This window comes from Equus caballus, chromosome 17 (assembly GCF_041296265.1).
Source record: "Equus caballus isolate H_3958 breed thoroughbred chromosome 17, TB-T2T, whole genome shotgun sequence".
NCBI lineage: Eukaryota > Metazoa > Chordata > Mammalia > Perissodactyla > Equidae > Equus > Equus caballus.
Genome location: NC_091700.1, coordinates 17,179,472 through 17,200,218, shown reverse-complemented (window position 1 = coordinate 17,200,218; position 20,747 = coordinate 17,179,472). Strand labels below are relative to the sequence as shown.

The 20,747-nt window shown below is 40.1% G+C and overlaps 1 long non-coding RNA gene across 1 annotated transcript; it reads left to right on the top strand.

Moving 5' to 3' along the window:
* The first annotated feature begins 2,612 nt into the window (after nt 1–2,612).
* On the top strand, nt 2,613–20,527 carry LOC138918334 (uncharacterized). Its single transcript, XR_011427632.1, has 5 exons — nt 2,613–2,843; nt 5,277–5,448; nt 8,792–8,873; nt 10,365–10,435; nt 12,128–20,527. It is a non-coding gene; the product is annotated as an uncharacterized lncRNA (long non-coding RNA).
* Nucleotides 20,528–20,747: the final 220 nt, after the last annotated feature.

Here is a 20,747-nt window from a genome sequence, read left to right as displayed (position 1 = left end):
TGTGTGTGGTGATGGAAATCAGAGCAGAGGTTGGCTGCCTAACAGTGGGCGCCTGGAAAGGGGATGAGGGAACTCTCAGTGATGGAAATACTCTGTATCCCGATTGGGTGGTGCTTACACAGCTGTTTACGTTTAGCAAAACTCATCAAATCACACACTAAAAGATCAATCCTTTCCACGGTATTTAAATTTTACCTCAATAAAAACCGGATGGGAAAAAAAAAGCCTGGCGATGTTGGAAAGTAACGCTAAGCGATGTAAGGAGAAATCTGCGGTAGTAAACCCTTTTTAAAAAATATTAAGTGAAGAAAACGTTCCAATAAGCTGTGCTGGATTTGTGTGACTAAATAAGGACGTTAAAAAGCCCTGCAAACAGTGAATCCCTTCTGCTCCGAGGAGCGCTTTCATTCTTCCTCCGATGCTGGGGCCCTGGAGCTCCGGGCGGATTAGGGACCCCACCGCCTCACCTGCGCCCCGGCCCCGCCCCTCAGGCATAATCGCGTCGGACCCACCCATCCTTTGAACCGTGCGTTCACCTTTCAATCAATTCGAATAGCACAGGGAGAGAAACAATCGCAAGCCTCGTGGGAGAGAAGGGGCAGGCCCCTTTCCCGGAGGGGTTGCTCAAAGGCCCTCCAATCAGAGGCTGGATGTGGGAAGTTCGGATTCTGGGCGGCTCAGGTGTAGGCGGCACTGCTCCGAGGCGGCGGTGGCAGCGGCTCTCCAGACAGGGAGCGTTCCTTTCCTTTTGGTTTGACTGAGGTTTCACGCGACAGGCTGCCTGAGGAAGGTGGGTGCTGGGAGCTGGAAGAAGGGCGCTGGTTTGCCTCCTCCTAGAAGGTCTGGAAGGGTCTGAGGTGGGCAGTGGCGAGCTGGACGCCGCTTGGGGGAGGCTCCTCTAGGACCACTTACCTGTCCTTCCCGCAGCTGACGGCTCCGTCCTCCAGAAGAGTAAATATTTGTTGCCATAATCTATGCAGCAGTCAGCGTTTCACCACTGGGCCGTGATTGGCCTCTGGGGCGGGACGATGCTTAGCATCCTTGGTCCCGACCCTCAATTCCAGTAGCTGCTCCCAGAGCCAGCGACAACTAAACCCGCCCTGGTTGGGAACCTCTAGGCAAGCAAGACGAAGGCATTCTAGACTTTCAAGCTGGAAGAAACTCCACTCAGCCAAGAGGGGAACTTAGATGTCCTGTATGTGAAGAGCCAGGCTGCAGGGCTTGAGATCCCAGCTCCAGCGCCTGTTGGCTGTGCTAGCGCGGGCAGTTCTCTCCCTCACCTGTGAAACAGCGATGATACTAACCACCTGTGCTGGTTTAGGTGACAATTAAACACGCCTTTACTATTAACTCGAGCTTTTGCACACACCCTGTCTCTCTTTGTGGAGCATAGTACTATGCAGTATTTTAAAATAACTAATGGTTTATTGTTTAACATTTAGCACATTAATACTTGCAGGAGGTGGCAAGTCAAATAGTAGAGGAGCATGCTTACTGAAAAGTGGAGTCCTTTGTCACTTCCCCTGGGCTCTTACAGGAGAATGTTATTAGCATCCAGGTCAGAAGAATTCTCATTTTTTATATACTCTGTTGATTGCTTAAAATCATGTAACATTTTAATGGGTTGCATTTCTTGTGCAGATTGTTCTTTTATCTGGAGTTTTCTAGTGGACTGTCTCAGTTATTCTTGTTGTTGGAGAGTACAGTGTGCCTGGAACTTTTCTATCTTCCTATTGCAGACCTTCCCCTTTTTCTTTCTTTCTTTTTTTTTCTTTTAAGCCAGCAACACTTGTGGAGAATCAGTCATCTTTCTCCCGTTGGGCTTGGTTGTTTTCTATACCAGCTGCATAGGTGACTCCCTTAGACTTTCCAGTTTCCTTTATTCTTTTCCTCATTTGAATGAAGGATTTCCTGGAACACATGGCATCCTGTTTCTTGTCCTTCTCCCTTGTTTGGCTTGAACACGTTCTCAAGAATCTTTCTAAGAAAAGAGTATGGGCCAGGTAAACAATATGATTTCTCACACGGCCGAAAATAATTTCATTATGCCCTCAAATGGCAAACTATGGTTATCCTTCTGTATCACCATGCTAATTCTTCTAAAAACCCATCTTTTGCTCAATCTTGTATATCCAACTGCCTGCTTATCATCCCTGTCTGTCTAATAGGCATCTCGTGTGTTTGTTTTGTTTTGTTTTGTGGCTTGAGAAAAAGTGCCAGGCTGCCTGCCTTCATCACAGGGAAAGGTTAGGAAACGATTCTATATACTGTCCTTCACTTACTCTCCCTATTCTCTCCTTTCCTTCACTCTTGTCACTTTGTAATGCTGTGCGGTGAGCCTAGAGCCTCTTGTTTGTGTTATGGCCCATCACTTCCTGGGCTTCACTTCATCTGTCAAGCAAGGCCCTATGTAGAACCCCAAAATAGACTGTACTATCTTTTGCTAACTTTCTTCCCACTTTGCAGTGTCACATATTTATTCCATTTTGTACTGAAAATTTTTTATTTCAGAATGCTCTGAGGTGGGGCAGGAGGTGAACTGGAATCTTAATTTTTTAAATAATATGAAAATCTATATAAGTTGTCTACCTTTCTTTTCCCTGGCAGGATGGCTGCATCACATTTTGCCAGTCAACTGAGAAAGGATTTAAGTATTGAGATGATTAGAACTAAAATTGCTGAGGAGAGATTTCTCTCTCAGAAAGGAGACAGATATGATAAATACGAACGAAAAAGACACTCTGGTTTGACGGATGTCAACCTTCCAACCTTGGAAGGTAGAAATCTTGAATTAGAGGAGACATCTCAAGAGCCTATTCCAGAAGAGATGAGTGTGAGGCAAAGTAAGTAAAGAGCTATTGTAATTTTAACTGCTTTGAAGAGGGGGAAAAAGTTGGTTTAATACCTGAGGTTAAAAAATCCTTGACCAGGGGCCAGCTGGGTGGTGTGGTGGTTAGGTTCACATACTCTGCTTCTGCGGCCCGAGGTTTGTGGGTTCGGATCCTGGGCATGGACCTACATACTGCTCATCAAGCCTGTGGCAGCATCCAGCAAACAAAATAGAGGAAGCTTTGGCAACAGATGTTACCTCAGGGACAATCTTCCATATCAAAAAAAAAAAAAAAAAAAAAACTTACCAGAAGAATGGAGTTTTGAAATACCATTCTAAATAACTTGATATTTTCTATGACTAAATACTTCCTATTTAAGGTAAAGGCTGTGAAAGTTCCATTCACTTGTGGAGTGTTGTAATGCTTTAGGATTCCTGTAGGACAATATGGATAATAAAGTTCTGACTTCTGGAGTTTGAATAAGATAAGTGTTGACAAGATTAATTGATAAGGGACATTAAAATAGAAGTTTTGTAGCTAAATCAGGTCTCAAGTTGTTTAAATGTTCACTGCTTCAATTTTGTCATTTTCCAGGACCAGTGAAATATGCAGCCCAAGGGCCTTCTTTACAGGGAGACGAGCTTTACTCTGAGTGACATGAGAAGCCATTATTGGATTAGTGTGTTTATAATCTGCTTTATGTTTTAAAGCATCACTTATGGATGGTAGGGTGACCAGCATGGCCTCCAGGAGACCAGCTGGGAGACAACTGCAATAATTTAGCTCATGGTTGACCACAGTGGGAACGGCAACCCTGGGTGGTTTCATTCTGGTTATATTTTGAAGTTTGAACCAATAGGATTTCCTAATAGAGTGGATGTAGGTTGATAAAGAAAAGTCAGGATGGTTCTAAGGGTTTTGGCCTGAGCAACTAAAAAAATGGAGTGGCCATTTACTAAGTTGTAAAATACTGAGAGAAGAACTTGCCATCTGTAGATGGCAAGTCAGGGTACTGTCTAGTATGGTCTGATGATGTGAAATATAAAGCTGGGCTGTTTTAGTGAAGAGGAAGAAATAATTGAGAAACAGCAATGAGGGACCACCCCACACCCTGGCCCACTTCAGGCCCAGTGATATGACCTTTGTGGGAGAAGAAAACAGTCAACCACTTGAGAGGACAACTAGGGGAGCGTTGTCTTCAGGGGAGAGCCAGGTTACGGTTAGATCAAGAGATGAAGGGAACAGGAACTTCAGGGAAGTTGAGGATATAGGGGTTTCATCGATGATTAACCACTTCATCAACTGAGCTTTCACATCTGTTCTCTGCCTGGATTATTTCTTTTAAACAACTTTATTGAGGTAGAATTTGCATACCATAAAATTCACCCATTTAAGTAAATGCCTTTTGTTTAGTAAATTTACTGAGTTGTGCAGTCATCTCCCTGGATTATTTTAAACCCTCACCCAGTGGGCAAATGCACTCTCATTCTTCAGAAACCTTCTCGGGTATTCTCTCTTCTGACAAGCCTTTCCTGACCTCCCCAGACACGTTTATACTGATTCTCGATTGTGCATTCTTGTAGTCTTCATTCCATGCTAAACCAAATTGAAACTGTGCTCATCTCCCCCACGATACTGTGAGCCCTTCAGGGGCAGAAATTCTCTTATTCTTACTTTCTAAAAATGTCTGGTACATAGTAGCCACTCACATTTTTCAAACAAGTTTAAATAAACATGAGAATACATAGTAGAAACCTGAGTTGAGAATCATAGGTGGGAGGTAAGGAATCTGACAGGTTGCAGTCAAGGTGTCATCCAGGGATGCCTCTGAAGCTTGACTGAGGCTGGAGGAGCTGTTTCCAAGATGACTCACTCACATGACTGGCAAGTGGATGCTGGCTTTTGGCAGGAGGCCTTAGTTCTTCGTCATGTGGCGTCTCCATAGTGCTGCTTGAGTCTCCTTAAGGCTCCACGTGGCCACTGACTTCCCCAGGGCAAGTGATCTGAGAGAGAGCAGGGCCAAGCTGCACTGTCTTTAATGATACAGTCTTGGAAGCCACACTCCATCATTTCCACACTTTTCTTGGTGACACAGCTCAGCCCTATTCTGTGTGGAGGGGACAACACAAGGGTGTGACTACCAGGAGGTGAGCATTGTTGGAGGTCAGCTTGGAGGTGGGTGATCATAGAAGTTAATTAACTTAAAAGTGAAGTAATGCATGCCTAGTGGATGGCAAGCAGTTAATTTGTGAACAAGAGAAGGCAAAAGGGAGAGAAATTTTAAAAGAACAGGGGTTGAAATGACTTGTGCGGTTAGCGTGCTAAGGAATCAATATGAAGTTACTGAAAGTATTGCTTAGCAGCTGTTGAAGTTAGATAATGGTATTTTAGACATTTGGATAACTTTATTTGAATGTTTTATATGCTATTTTCCCCCCTGCTTAGGATCAGCAAAGTCTCTTCTAAGTGATCAACGAAGACAAATGTTCCAGAAATACCTAGAGGAAAAGCGACTGAAAAAATTGAGAAACCTCAGCGATGACCATTTATAGTGGGTGTTTATAGACATGATAAGCCTATTTTTCTTTCATGAATACCAGCACACCAACCAAAAAAGGTAAATTTAGTATCATAACTTGATATTCAGGAATAGTTCTTAACCAGACTTTTCTTTAAGAGATTATACTTGATCTTAGCCAAGAGGCCAAGAAGCGATTATTTGAGTGTTTAAATGACTAAAACAACCCTTTCCCTGTAGTCCCTTTATTCACTTAGCTAGTTGGCAGGAGCCGGGAGTGACATCCTAATAGTTCAGAAGATGGAGATGAGGTCTCTCGGTGCAGCCATAGGTAGGTTGACACGGGATAAAATTAGCAAAGCAGTTAGAGCCGGGCTGGACGGGCAAGGCCGGGTGAAGGATCTGGCGTCCACCCTGTCGGATGCGGAGAGTCAAGAGAGGCCTATACATGAGCTTGTACCATGATCAGATTAATAATTCAGGAAGATTACCCTAGGCTGGAAGATCGTAGTCTGGAAGGGGAAGAACTTATAGGTAGGAAGACTGTAGTGAGACTGTCGTGCTAGAGTAGATGAGACAGGATAAGGGGACTGGGGCAGTGGGCTTAAAGGAAGAAACAGGTGTGAGACATCTCAGGAGATAAATTGACGGGGACCAAGCAGATGGTGAGGGGTGAAGGAAATTGAAGAGTCGGAGATAAGATGATTCTGAAGATAAATTAGTTTGAGCAACCATATAAATTGTGCTGCTGCTAAAAGAGGGGTGGAAGGCAGGAAAAGGAACATGCCTAAGTGGGTGCATATTGATAATGCTTTTCCTGCTTTTTCTGCAGCTCATTTGGGCCATCTGGATAACAGGCAGTTGGGAATAAAAATTTGAAAATCAGGACGGAGATCCATGCTGAGTGGTGGATTTAGGATATGATATTGGGAGTATGGATGGGGGCTTAAGCTCTAGGGCTAAATGAGACCACTCCAGTAAAGATATACACATTGTGAAAGAGTGAGGTCTAGAGAGCACCTTCAAGTGGGCAGAAGTCAGGTACCAGTGATAGGTCAGATTGGCAGGAGAGCTAAAACAGGACAGAAGCTGGAGGAGGGGTGATCTAAAGAAGAGAATGATCCATGAGTTAAGAGGATTGAACACAGGCAGCTGGATTTGTAAATTAGGTAGTCACTGGTGATTTGCTCTTTTCAAGGTAGTCTCTTGTTGGCTGTGTATTCATTCCTGATTTAAATAAGAATTGAATAACATAAAAGCTCAAGATATCGCCTGTTTTTGTTTGCTTCAGGAATGTCATTGATTTATTTGAGAGACCTTTGATTACTCTGCATGTGACCTTAGGATAAGGTGGAAGTGACCAAAATTAGTAGAATGTAGCTCAAGGTGGAAAGATACAGAAAAATATGGTGTGTATGTGTTCGAGGAGGGTGAGATTATTTCTGTTTGGAGGAACATCAGAGAAGACCTCTTGGAAGGGGCTGAATTTAATCTGGCTTCTCAAGAGTATGTAAGGCACCAGTCATTTGTCTAAACTGTAAACAGCTATTTACAAAGTGTTATATGTAGGGGGAAAAAGACACACATTGTTGTGTTAAATAATACGCTTCACCAGTAGTTTTTCATTCTACTTAGACGATAGCCATCGCTGAATATTGTTTACTTTGTGCCTCGTTTCTTCAGCACTAGATCTTCCCTGAGATTTGCAGAAGCAAGTGGCTCCTAATCTACAGAAGAAGTCTGATTGTGCTTCTTCAGGAATTTTAGAGTTGATAAATAACATCACTTTTAATCAGTCCTTCTCTTGCTGGATTTCTTCCTTGCTTTGTGATCAGGTCTCCATTTTCTTATGGACAGAGGACAAGTGCACAATCATTGGATTTGAAGGCAAACTGTCAAAGCTAAGAAAGTAAGCTGTACAGTATCTTTTCATAAACAGGAGAGAAGAGATCTTAATACTCTAGTTTCTTCATTGACCCCTTCCAAATATTTCCAGTTAATCATATTAACAAGGATTCTAATACCTGGAAAATATAGTATGAAATTTCTCCTTTGTGCTCACTGAGAAATATGAGTAAGTTTTGAGGCTTTTAAGCATAATTTAAATCAAACCAGAACCAGAAAAGAGAGTAATTTAAGTTAGCAAGTATCTTTTTGGCAAGTATCTTTTTGCCATAAATGATTAAGGGTTGGATGACTAAGGGTAAAATTTAACTTTAAAATGGAGACTTTATTTTGTAATGAGACATGGAAGTAAATTATGGCAGTTCATTTTTTTTTGACTTTGTCTTCTTTTGATTGTTTTAATGCTGTTCCATCTTGTATGGATTGCCAGGTCAAAGGCCAAAGCCCAAATGGAGCTGACTAGGGTGTAGTTGATAGTAGATAATTGTTACTAAAATGATGAATCGTGCTCCTTTTCGCAGAGTAAGTAAATTCATTTTAAATCTATTATCAGCTTCAATCAGAGTGATTATTTTACTAGAGTTAACAGTAGCAAACTCCCTGTTATTGGCATGGTGACATAGAGCAGTTTTGGCTAGATGCTAAGGAAGTACTCACTTGAAATATTCATTGCCAAACATCCCTTATGAGATCTATACCAACTCTGTGTGTCACTCTGTTTGTTTACTGGGCTCTATTACGCATTCATGTCACTATAAAATGCAGATAGGGATATAAAGCACGTGGGGGGGGGGACAAACTTACGGGTCTTCAGAACACCACTATGGACAAAGTTAAGAGGAAGATTACTAAAATAAAATGAAGTGGGCAAGGAGGTAAATAGTATGTCTCTTTATCAGGTGAGAAGGCTCCATTTCATGTATTCAATAAATTGAGTCACTGCCATGTTCCTCTAGGCTCTAGGATATAGTAATGAATAAAGCAACATTCCCTGTTTTCATGGAGCTTACATGTGAGATAGGCAATGAAAAGAAAAATATATAGTATGTGATGGTCATAAGTATTATGTGGGAAATAAAAAAAAAAAAAGGCGGCAGATGGGCAGTATTGAAGCTGTACAGGGTGAGCTTCCGATGGGGCCTCACTGAGACGGTGGCGCTTTGAATGAAGTCTCCAAGGAAGTTGGAGAGTGCACTGTGGGAAGAGTTTTCTATCCAGGAGAAGATTTTTCCAGACAAAATTCAAAAGTTTTGAAGCGAAAACATGCTGGTATGTTTAAGGACTCTCAGAAGATTATAGTCAGCTATTTTGAATAACTTAGGCTATTAGCATTTTCAAAATTCTAGGATTCTACAAAAAGTTTGTAAGGAAATCTATATAATGGAAAACTTTTTTCATCTCATCTTATTTGGGGTGGTGGATTTTTTGCTGGGTCATTTACAATAGATTTCAGATGAGGGGTCAAAATACCGATTGAAAATGTGGTAATTTGATTCATCAAGCAATTAAATCACATACCACCTAATCTTTTCAATAGATCATTAATAGGAGTGATGTTCGAGCAACATGATCTGGTCAAAGACAAACTTCTGAAAAGAAAGTGTCCAACGAGAAAACAGGTAGGGGTGTTAGCAATTATTATAAGCTCTGACGTTGCCGCAACAATGCTTTAGTAATTACCGAAAGCATTTAATTTCATGGTTCCCACAGCAGGGCAGCCTGCAATGCCCACGTGCGTGAGAACCACTCGGTTGATGACTCAAAGAGCGCAGCAGACCTCGGGGGCAGGCACCACCAGTGCCGCCTCCGCAGGAGCAGCCTTGGCTGTGCCAGCCACGCGAGAGGTGCATGGTGAGAACTGTTCCTTCATCAGTGGCTGAAGTAGAATGCTCTGGTCCCTGAGGTTTTTCGTGTTCAGTTTTTAAAGTCATCGTGTACTTCGAGTAGGCGAGGAGGAAACGGGAGATTCCAGGTCCAGAAGACAGGTTCAGTGCCCCACCATCCAGTTAGCACACAGTGGGCGCTCAAGTGGTGAAGCATGTGCCTCGGTGGGCAGGGCCACAAAGTGAAGATTAATGGCCCCAGTAAATTACAGCCCATTTGTTTGGTGGAATACAGTGTAGCGGTTAAGAACGATCCTGTGAAAGACACTTCATGACATGCTTCAGGATATATTAAGTGGGCAAAGAATACAGGTCAAATTCTGAACAGTGTGATCACAATTCTAAAATATGTATGTGAATATGTGAACATAGGAAAAAAACTGGAAAAGCATACCCTGAATTGTCAGCAGTGATGATTTCTGAATAAGGTCATCTTGAGTGATTTTTATTTATTTTTTGAGGAAGATTAGCCCTGAGCTAACATCTGCCGCTAATCCTCCTCTTTCTTGCTGAGGAAGAGTGGCTCGGAGCTAACATCAGTGCCCATCTTCCTCTGCTTTATATGTGGGACACCCGCCACAGCATGGTTTCGACAGGCAGTGGGTGGGTCCGGACCCGGGATCTGAGCGCCTGGGCTGCCAAAGCAGAAGCGTGAACTTACCTGCTGCGCAGCGGGGCCAACCCCTCTGGGGTGATGTTTTTTGCATTGTTTTTGTGCTTTGCTTTTCCTGATTTTCTATAAGAAATATGCATTTGATAGTCAGAGGCAAAAGGTAAAATACTTTAGCACCTTTGGTTTTGTAAACAGATATCCTATACTTGGCAGGAAGTTTTATCTGTATTTATCGTATTTAAATAGGGTATTTTAAATAGGATATTTTAAAATGACTTTTAATCATAAAATCCATTAAGGCATAGATTCATATTGTTGCCTTTTTTTCTTTCCCAAATTACCTAGTACTTTTTAATTTTTTTCGAGGAAGACTGGCCTTGAGCTAACATCTGTGCCCATCTTCCTCTAGTTTATACGTGGGACAGCTGCCACAGCATGGCTTGATAAGCAGTGCATAGGTCCATGCCCAGGATCTGAACCAGCAAACCCCGGGCCACCAAAGTGGAGTGTATGAACTCAGCTGCTATGCCACTGGACCGGCTCCTTACCTAGCATTTTTAATGCAGAATTTTCTATCTAGTCAAAATGGATCTGTTATGTCATTTTTATTTTAGATAATATAACAGAAAGAAAAGCACCAGATCAAGGAAGGCCTGCCGAAAAGATCGAAGAAGAACCAGGCAAGGTAGAGTATAAGTATCTGTTTATTTCTAGACATTTGGAAAATCTCATTTTTATTTTCATGAAGCTGAAATTAAGCTTACAGAACTGCTTCAAGAGGTTAACCTCCACGTGTGTGAAAACCTCTTGAAGCACAAGGAAGCGTCAAGAGGGTTTACTGTTATGGTTTGTGAGGTGTCTCATCTTTAAAACCTTATAGGTAGAGAATGTGTAGTTTGGTTAACAAGAGAGAAAATAAAAACACAGCTGACGGAAACCTTCATGTGAGCATCGGCTAGGAGATGGGTGCAGTGGGTGAAATGCGTTGACTCTGGATTCAGCTAGGCCTGAGTTTGCCTATTGTCTCGCTTCCAATTGGCTATATAATCTTGGGGAAGCTATGAGTTTGTTCTCCCAGCTGTAACATGTAATATCTACACAGAGTAGTTTCAAGAATGAAATCACCTGACGTTTCTGACAGCATCTAGCATAGTGCCTGGTAGAGTCTTCAAAAAGAGCCACCATTTCGAGGACCCAATCCCTTAATTTATAATCCATGCTATAATTCCTTAGCCTTAAAAAAAAAAAAAATAACAAAGTTATGCCAAAGTGTAAGAAACCTGGCTAGGTTCTTACCAAAAATCAGACATCGATCCTCCAAGGAAGGCAGTACAGGGTGATCACAGGCGAGCAGCTGGACCTCACAGCTCCTCCCTCGAGGTTGGTTTTCTCCTTAAGGATTATCGCTAGTGTCTACCTTTGCAGCCACACAGGCCTCAAGCACAGTGTTACCCTTAAACTCTCGTCCGGGTAGAAATACTCTGCTTTCAATTCGTATCTCATTAAAACTCAGAAACGTAGAAACCTCTAAAAATTATGTTGAAATGAGTGGATTAAATTGGCAAAGGTGGTCGAAAGGTACAAACTTCCAGTTATAAAATAAGTAAGTAGAGAATGTAATGTACTGCATGGTGACTACAGTTAATAATATTGTATATTTGAAAGTTGCTAAGAGTAGATCTTAAAAGTTCTCATCACAAGAAACAAAATTTGTAACTGTGCATGGTGATGGATGTTAACTAGACTAACTGGGGTGATCATTGCACAATATACAAATATTGAATCATTATGTTGTATACCTGAAACTAATGTAATGTTGTATGCCAATTATATTACAGTAAAAAAAAATACCAAATAACAAATTGACTTGAAAAAGAAAATACGCTTCACATTTTATATGGTTAATCTTACTGTGTCACATTGAAAAATAGTTTTGCTCATATGATAAAGTTATTTATAATAATCCAAAGTTATTAAAAAAGATTTTGTCCTTGACAATACTGGTAATCCAATAAACATTGGATTTCTGATTCTCAAACCTTTGTAATTATCAACATAATTTAAGTAAAAAGATACGTATTTGTTAGGTGAGTGAATTTTTCCACCTTAGTTTTCATATATTTTAATTTTTGGTAATACCTAAAACCTATTATATAGTTTTTTTAATATGGATTGGTTCTCCCTCTTTCTGACCATAGCAATGGTTTATGTAGCTGGTCTTCTGACTCCATGTAAACATTTAATTGTATTTGTTTTTGTTTCTTAAATTATGTACATGGGACGTATCTCTTAACTTTCACATTTTCGGGCCTAAAAAATTGGTGGAATATATCCCAAGAAGAGAGACTCTCACTCTATTCTGTTTATTCACATCCAGGTCATGTCTTTTAAAGTTGATAGCGAAGTAAATACTTTGGAATCACAAACCAGTGTGACAAACGGAAGGGATCCAGATGGAGTCATATCCAAAGTGGAAAAGTTACCTGAGACAAATCCTGCAGAAGTGAAAGGGAGGCCATCCTTCGCACCAGTAGATTTTCTGTTTCAGCCACCAGATGGTCTGAAGAGCTATGACGTAACACCTAGACTCCAACAAGCACCGCTACTTTGACAGCCAGTTACAGAATGAGATGTTATTAATGAATTCCTTGCTGACATGGAGAACGAATGCCTTTCTTAGATTTGGCCTGTGCTTTTTAAGTTATTTAGTTAGTAAACTATGTTCATTATAAATCATGAAAATTTGACCTTTCCAAAAAATTTTTCAGAAGGATACAATAATGTATTTGACAGATTTGATATTTTCTGTGCATTATTATTTTCACGATTCAATTTGCTTTTTTTGCTTTTAAGAAGTGACTTAATTGCAACACTTAGAAATAAATTTTTAGAAAGAAGAAATTGCTATACTGCAGCTCAGACATGGTTTGGATTTTTTTGTGTTTTTTTTACTGAGTATTACTTTATAAAAGCTATCTCAAAAGACAAAATGATTAACTTGTAAAGTAGGGAGAAAAAATCAGTTTGAATCTTTAAAAGAAATGGCAAGGTTGCTTTCCAAAGGCTGGCTGGCGGCAGATTGACTGAGAACTGCTCTGCGGCATCTGAGACTCCTAAGTGTGTATGTCCGGTTGAGAGGTCTTTGCATCTGTGGATCTCATCACAGGGGGCAGAGACGGGCCTTCCCGCTGGAGGTGTTTACGGTTTTTCCCTCTAGATTAGACATGTTTTAAAAAACAGAAACATATTTCTATTTTAGCCCATGTTTTTAAAAAACAACATAATTTTGAAATCCTTCAATGAGATGTATGGGTTCATGTTTCATGAAGCGTATTTTTGCTCTTGCTTAGTGATGAGGCTCCAGAAGTAACAAAAGAAATGTTGGCACACAAAAGTGAAACTTCAGTACATCAAGATTCCGATGAATTACGCCGTCCTTTGAGTTCTCTGACGGGAACACAGGTATGGTATTTTCATGAATTTTTTACTTGTTTCTCTGCGTTATGGTTTATCAGAGATCGTTTAGAGTCTTTTCCACCATGTGTCTCACCATGTAGCTCAGGGTGTGATCTCAGGGTCAGAAGAGACAGAAAAGCATGGGGAGGGCTATCTGGAGACAGAGCTGGAATGAGGACTGCAGACTGAGAGGGGGACCAAAATGTAAATTTGAAGAGATGAAGAACATTGAGAGACACTGTAAAAGGAGATCTGATGAATGAAATCTTTGAGGCAGAAATAAAATTTTATTTAAATTTTAAATTTATTTACAATTTTAAATTTTAATGTTGAAAAAATTGAAGGATTTAAGAAATTTGTCTTGTGGGGGATGTCATTATAGGAGTTGCTGCTTTGAAATGTATATGTAATGTTTTCTTTATAGATCGTGTCAAATAAAAATGAAACTACTACTGAAAATTTACATGGCTTTCCAATAAAAGAAGTCCCATCACTTGAAATAAAGGAGGATCAGACATCTCAGCAGCGACATGTGCTGCATTTCAGGTCTGTGCGTTTGTTCCCAGTGTAAGCATTTTGTATTAACGTCTAGACATTTAAAACCAAAATTAAACTATTTTAACCTTAATATAATACGTAGATGAATTAGGAGGAAACTGACATTGAGTGATTTTTATTTATCTTTTAAATTAAAAATCTTTTCCAATGGCTAGTATATTCATGTGGTTGCTAACTTAAAAGATAGAAAGAGGTACAAGTGAGAAGCCTTTTTTCCAACTCTGCTCCCAACCCTACAGTTCGAACCTTCCACAGAGGCAAGTGTTATTCATTTCTTGTGAATTCTTCCAGAGATACATAATGCACATGTAGATAAACTTTTTTTTTAATGTAAACAGTAGCATACTATTCTGTTTTCATTTAATGTTAAATGTAGGAGATATTCCATTTTAGTCCTTTAAGAACTTTCTCATGCTGTTTTTGTGTGTGTTTTAATGGCTGCATGGTATCCAATTGTATGGCTACACCACGATTTACTTAGTAGGTCCCTGTTGCTGGTTGTTTCCATTGAGTTCAATCTGGTAGTATTACTGTCAAGCCTGCAAAAAACAAGCTTGGATGCTTTTCAATCCTCTCCTGTGCAAATATATAAAGACCTCAATTTACATTCCCTCAGCAAAATATGGGAGTTCCTATTTTATCATACCTTTTTTTTTCAAAGAAACTAAGTTAATGTTTATTTTACAAAAGAAGGATAGAGGGAGATGATGGTAGGCTCCTTGGCCCACTAAATCATAAGATAGGATTATGTTTCTCCAACTATGAAGACTGAAAATTAGAGTTCCTGTTTGGGAACCTAAATGCCATGTCACCTAAATGCCTTGGACACAGATCAGAGGACTGCATCTGGAGAAAGGCCCCAACGCTCCACATCACACAGGAAATGATGACATACTATGTTCTTGAGTGAATGTAGCAAGGAGATTCTCACATCTTTTCCAATACAGTACTAACCACTTTTTTGGGCTTTGACAATCAAATAGAGGAGAAATATTATCTTCCTATACTTTTAATACTCATTTGTTCTATTATGAATGAGCATATTTCAGAGCCACTTCAGTTGTTTGTAGAACGTAAGTTTTATGATTGTAAGGAATTTTAGAGATGAGCTAGTCCACTGTGTTGTTGGACTGAGACATTGAGATAATAAGCAATTTACCCAACTAAATAATGTCGGATCTAAGACAAGTCTCCTTTCTCATTAATTAAGTTCTCATTAGATATAAACAGCTAATTTTTTCTTCTAAGAAAAAAAACTATCCTCAGTTTCTCCTACTAAGATGCTTTTTATAAAGAGACAGATTCAATTTATCTCGGGCCGGGGTTTCTCAACTCGCACTACTGACATTTCAGATTGGATAATTCTTGTTGTGGGGCTGTCCTCTACATCGCAGGATGTTGTGTAACGTCCCAGACCAGTAGCACTCCTCTGGTTTGTGACAAAGGTGCTCTAGACACTGCCAGATGTCCCCTGGGGGGCAAAATTGACCGGTGTTGAGAACTACCGCCCTTGGACAAGCAAAGCCTACTCATTAGAATCTGTGAGGCCCTGACACTGTAATTTCAGTCTTACAGGGTTTAGCTTCAACTTACTCTGGGCAGTTGGGTTGGTCTCAGTTCCATGGGCAATACCAGAACTAAAGACAGAACTCAGGCATGTCTGGTTCTTTCTGTTTCATCTCTGATAAATGAGAACGGAAAGAACTAGAAATATTAGCTTGGAAAGTGGCTCTTGGCATTAACCATCCACGTAAGTTTTAGGTGTAGAAAGATGGACATGTATAGGATATCAACTTGTATTTATGGATTTTAATATATCACAGTTCATAAAATAAGCATCAGCTCTGGAAAATTGCTATTGTATAAGTATCATATTGCTAATACTTAGATATTAGTATGAGAAACATTTGTAAAACTGAAACATGTCATAATTTTAGAAAGATTCTCCGATACGAAAGAGAGGAATTTATATTGACCGACTGCCTTGAGTGGCAAAGGAAGCTTGAAGATTCCAAACAAAGGGGAGGGAACATTTATGTTTTTTGTCTTAGCTTTGTTTATTTTATTTTGTTTATGTATTTATTCTTTTTAGGAAGATCTGCCCTGAGCTAACATCTGTTGTCAATCTTCCTCTTTTTTTTCCCTCTCCCCAAAGCCCTGACATATAGCTGTATATCCTAGTTGTAGGTCATTCTAGTTCTTCTGCGTGGGATGCCAGCACAGCATGGCCTGATGAGCGGTGTGTAGGTCCGGGCCCAGGATCTGAACCAGTGAACCCTGGGCCGCTGAAGGTGAGTGCATGGACCCAACCACTTGGCCACCAGGCTGGCTCTGCATTGTTTATTTTAATATGTCTACATTTATCTGAAACAAAAATCTAGTGTTGCCGAACTTTATAGTTTTGTTAATCAAAATAGCAAGACTTTTCATTTCTCAACATACGTTCACTAGTATCTCTGTGCTAAAATGGTAGATGACTTATAAGGTGTAAGTAATTAGAATGTTAGCCATCATTCCTGGGAGTTAAACGTTTGCCTATTTTATTAGATTTTTTATGACTTTTTGAATGACATCTATATCTAGTATTGTTTAATTATGCAAAATATTTTCTGAATGAAAATTACCTAAATAAATATGGAACAAAGTTTCTGATATTTCCTTAATCTTATTTGGAGAAGCTTTTTAGAAAAAATCATTTGTGTGCTGTGTGAAGTCCTTAGATGCTGGGGTACAGTGGGTTGTTTGAGGTTGAATTCTTACAAAATCCAAGGTGAGCAGAATGCTGTTTACTATGTAGCAACATATATGAGAATGAATATTGCTACGTTTTAGTGGGAACAGAAGCAGACAGTTAATGCTCAGTATTTGTATGACAAAGTTTTGTAGTCGATGTTTTTTTGTTTTGCTTTAAGGTAAGAGTTTGATTGTGGAAGCCCCAGGATATTTGGGGTGAGGTCGTCCTATCAGCTGGCTGACTTGCGATCAAGGTCCTGTTTTGTTCTCTAGCTTTTGAAAATCTCATCTTTCCCTTAGCAGAAGATCTCATTCCCCTCGCAGTTGGTCAAAAAAGGCTCCTTAAGGCAGAAATATTCAAACGGTTTGAAGAACTGCTGGACAATTTGGAATACAAACAAAGCGAAAAGGATACCACCTGTGCAGACCTGCATGGGTTCTGGGACATGGCCAGCCTTCAGGTTTGTGGTCAGGATTTGGAATGGCTTAACTTTCGAGTCACATGTTTTTGGAAGTGAGGTAACAGTAGTAAAATGGGAGTAGTAGAGGCTGCTTAGGTATCTGTAATATTAAATGAGATATTAGCCCCTTTACAAACTGTAAAGCACTGTCTAAATTTTATGGCTGCTGTCCCCTCCTCCTGCATACTGTCAGGGTAATTTCTATATGGGTTGGAAATTGAGATTCTATTCAGCTGTTGCCTAGTCTGTGATGATTCCATGTGTGCGAAAATGAGGACGAGTCTTCAGTAGCTGGGTCCATCCAGCAGTTATTGTCCCTGCTGTGTGTCAGGCGTTGTATGAGGAGCTGACAAATAGGCACATTCTCTACCCCAGAGGAGTTTATAGTTTTATCAGAGTCAGACATAGCCCTCATTCCAATCTGGTGTAGAAAGTGCTGATAGAGGCCGTTACTAGGAAGATCAGTGAAGGTAGGGAGATGACAATTTCTAGCTTTTTGAGCTTATTTTAGAAATAAGCATATAAAAAACTAATTCAAGAACCAGTGGCCAAGAACCATGAGACATTTGCAGACAGCCCGAAACCTGGAAGAAGGGGCCACAGCAGCACAGGAAGGAAGCTGTCTGGATGAGGCCGTGGGCTGCTCCAGGAGAAAGAACTTTAAAAGCAAGTGTTAATATGCTCAAAGAGACCAGGCATTTTTTCTGCCAAATAAGAACAGCTATGCAAAAAAGAACATTCAGAGAACGACAACAAGAGCTCTTTGAAGTTAAAAACTATAAGAGCAGAAATGTAAGATTCACTAGAAAGATGGAATATGAAGCTGAGATCTCCCATAAATTAGAGCAAAAAGAGAGAGATAAAAGAGGAGAGACTAGATAAGAATATTAAGGGGACCAGTCTAGGAAGTATAATATCCAAATAACAGGGATTCCAGAAAAAGAGAACAGAAAAAATAGTGGAGAGGAAACGATCAATGAAATAGTTTGACATTTTCCTGGAACTGGAGGACCTGAATTCCAGATTGAAGGAGCCCATTGAGTGCCTAGCACTGTATGTCAGTGTAGACGCACACCAATGCACAATGAAATATAATTGTACAACTCTTGGGATGAGGAGAAACATCTAGAAACTTCCAGAGAGCAAAAACAAGTTTCATACAAAGGGTCAAAAATCAGAATAGCCCTAGATTTCTCAACAGCGACATCGAAAGCTGGGAGAACAAGGCCCTCAAACTTCTCGGGGAAAATAACACTCAGCCTGGCATTGTATACCCAGCCAATCACGCTTGAGGGTGGAAAGGCATGTTTCAGACACATGCAGTCTGAAATTTGACCTCCCATGCACCCTTTCTCAGGAAACTGAGAACGGCGCTCACAAAAATGAGGGAGTAAGCCAAGAAAGGGGAAGGAGGTGGGACAGATCCCCAAAAAGTCTAAGGGAATTGTGGCTGAGGTGAGTAAAGAGGGTGAGCAGCAGGCTTAGGAAGCAGCTGTTCAGACTGGAGCAGGAGGCTGGGGCTCGGCAAGATACTGTCTCTGAGGCTGAACGGAACAGAATACCCAATTGGTTTGCTTTTCTAGTTGTATTAAGAGGGAATTTATACATACTGTGCAGACTTTAGAGGCAAATTGATGATAGATACATTAAAAAACTAAGCAAACAAAAAGCAAAGCAATGATGAAGTCTAGAGAAAAATGTGAAGAAACACAATATTCTGGTAATTATATGGCGCAGAAGTGAATAGTGTTTATGGAGTCAGAATAATGTCAGCATTACTTTATGACCAGTTGACATAATAATGAGTTGGTTCACTAGCATCCTTCAATGGTGACCAATTAATTTTGTCTTTCTTAGTATCATAATTATTTTATGGATTTAAAAGTATTTGTGTTGGCATCGTTTACAGTCATTATCTTTAGTGATGCTCATTTCCCAGTTTTGGCCAGTGGGAGCCTCTTCAAGTTGGCTCCTGGGGCTTTTATTTATTTTAAAGAGCTATACTGAGGATAAACAATCTACATATGATAAAATTTGCCCATTCTAAGTGTAAAAGTCAATGATGTTTAGTAAATTTACAGAGTTGTGCAACCGTCGCTGCAATCCAAACTTAGAACGTTTTCATCACCACAGAAAGATGCCTCTTGCCTGTTTTCAGTCAGTTCCCATTGCCACTCCCAGTCCCAAGCAACCACGAGTCTCCTTACTGTCTCTGTAGATTTGCTTTTTCTGAACGTTTCATTCTAAGAATCACCCAATATGTGGTCTTTTGTATGTGGCTTCTTTCCCTCGGCGTGGTGTCTCTGGGGTTCCTCCGTGTTGCAGCACATGCCTGTACTTTGTTCCTTTCATGGCTGAGTAGCAGTTCATGGAGACATCAGTCTGTATTGTCCAGTTGATGGACATATAGGTTGTTTCCACTATTTGACGATTACGAATAATCTATGAATATTCACTTACAAATCTTCATTTGGGCATGTTTTCTTTCGCTTGGGTAGATATGGCTGGATCATGTGTTAAATTTCTGTTTAACTATTTAAGAAACTGCCAAACTGCTTTCCAAATTGATAACACGCTTTCACGTGCCCGCCAGCAGTGTGTGAGAGCTCCTGTTGCTCCGCGTCCTCACCAGTGCTTGCTCCTGTCTCTCTTAGAATCGGCCATCCTGTGGGGTGTGAACTGTCATATTGTAGATTTGATTTGCATTTCCCTAATGAGTAATGATGATCAGCATCTTTTCATGTGCTTATTATTAGACATTTGTATGTCGTCTTTGGTGAACTATCTATTCAAATCTTTTTGCCCATTTTTAATTGGGTTTGTCTTTTTGAGTTGTAAGTGTTCTTTGTATATTCTGGATACAAGTCCTTTATCAGAAATATTTGCAAATATTTCCTCCCAGTTTGTGGCTTGTTAATTTTCTTAATGGTATCTTTTGAAATGCAGCTGTTTTTAATTTTGATGAAGTTCAGTTTATCAATTTTTTTAATGTTGTGATTTTGGCATTATTTCCAAGAACTCTTTTTGCCTAACCATAGGTCACAAAGATTTTATCTTATGTTTACTTCTAAAAGCTTTATCTCTTTCACTTAGGTCTGTGAACATTTGGAGTTCATTCTTTAAAAAAATTAAGTTGTGATTAATTATTTTTTGCTAGGAAAGATTTGCCCTGAGCAAATCTGTTGCCAGTCTTCCTCTCTTTTTTTTCCTCCCCAAAGCCCTGGTACATAATTGTGTATTCTAGTTGTAAGTCCTACTAGTTCTTCTGTGTGAGCTGCCACCACAGCATGGCTACTGCTAGACAAGTCGTGTGGTTCCACACCCGGGAACTGAACTTGGGCTGCCGAAGCAGAGCATACTGAACTTTGACCACTAGGTTATCAGGGCTGGCTCTGGAGTTCATTTTTGTGTATGGTGTAGGAAAGAGCCCAAATTCATATTTTTTCTTGCAGATATCCACTTTTCCCAGTCCTGTTTGTTGGAAAAAACTATCTTTTCCTCATTGAATTGCATTGGCACTTTTGTTGAAAATCAATTGGTCATAAGTGTAATCCTGAGTCTTTTTGACATTTAAATTTTTTTGAGAAAGGGAGATTGAGAGTACCTATTTGTATAAATGCATAGTACGGAGACTCAAAGCATATTTATCCAACTGTTGACAGTGGTTACCACTTTGAGGAGATTGGAAATACCAGAAGGATGGGGATCATATATTCCCATCCTGCTAGTATGTATATTATTTGAATCCTTTAAAATGAGATTGTGCCAGGGTCAGCCCAGTGGTATAGT